Below are 384 nucleotides of genomic sequence, written 5' to 3'. Positions count from 1 at the left end.
TCTGAATTCATCCTGAGCCATGGTAGGATTTCGAACAGTAGGTAGAATGATTTTTTTTTTTTTTCCGCAACAGGCAGGGGTTCTATAGGATGAGAGCGGGGAGGAGGGAAATAGAGGAGCTAAGCAAATTGGAAACCTGCAACATGGAAATGGCAAAGTCTCTGAAGAGCAAGGAACCATTGTAGTTGAAGGAGGAGCAGAGGGGAGAACAATGACAGAGGAAGGGACAAAGTAGCCTGGGTTTTTATTTGTTTCAATAGGATCCTTCCCTCAGGCAATCTCCTGGGCTTCTCCTCTCTGCCTGCCATTCCTAGACAATAGGGCAAGCTGAAGTTCCAGTCAAAACTGACCTATGGATAAAAAAAAAAAAAAAAAAAAAAAAAA

This window comes from Marmota marmota, unplaced genomic scaffold, assembly GCF_001458135.2.
Source record: "Marmota marmota marmota unplaced genomic scaffold, marMar, whole genome shotgun sequence".
NCBI lineage: Eukaryota > Metazoa > Chordata > Mammalia > Rodentia > Sciuridae > Marmota > Marmota marmota.
The sequence above is the reverse complement of the archived record's forward strand: the minus strand, read 5'-3'. Positions refer to the sequence as shown.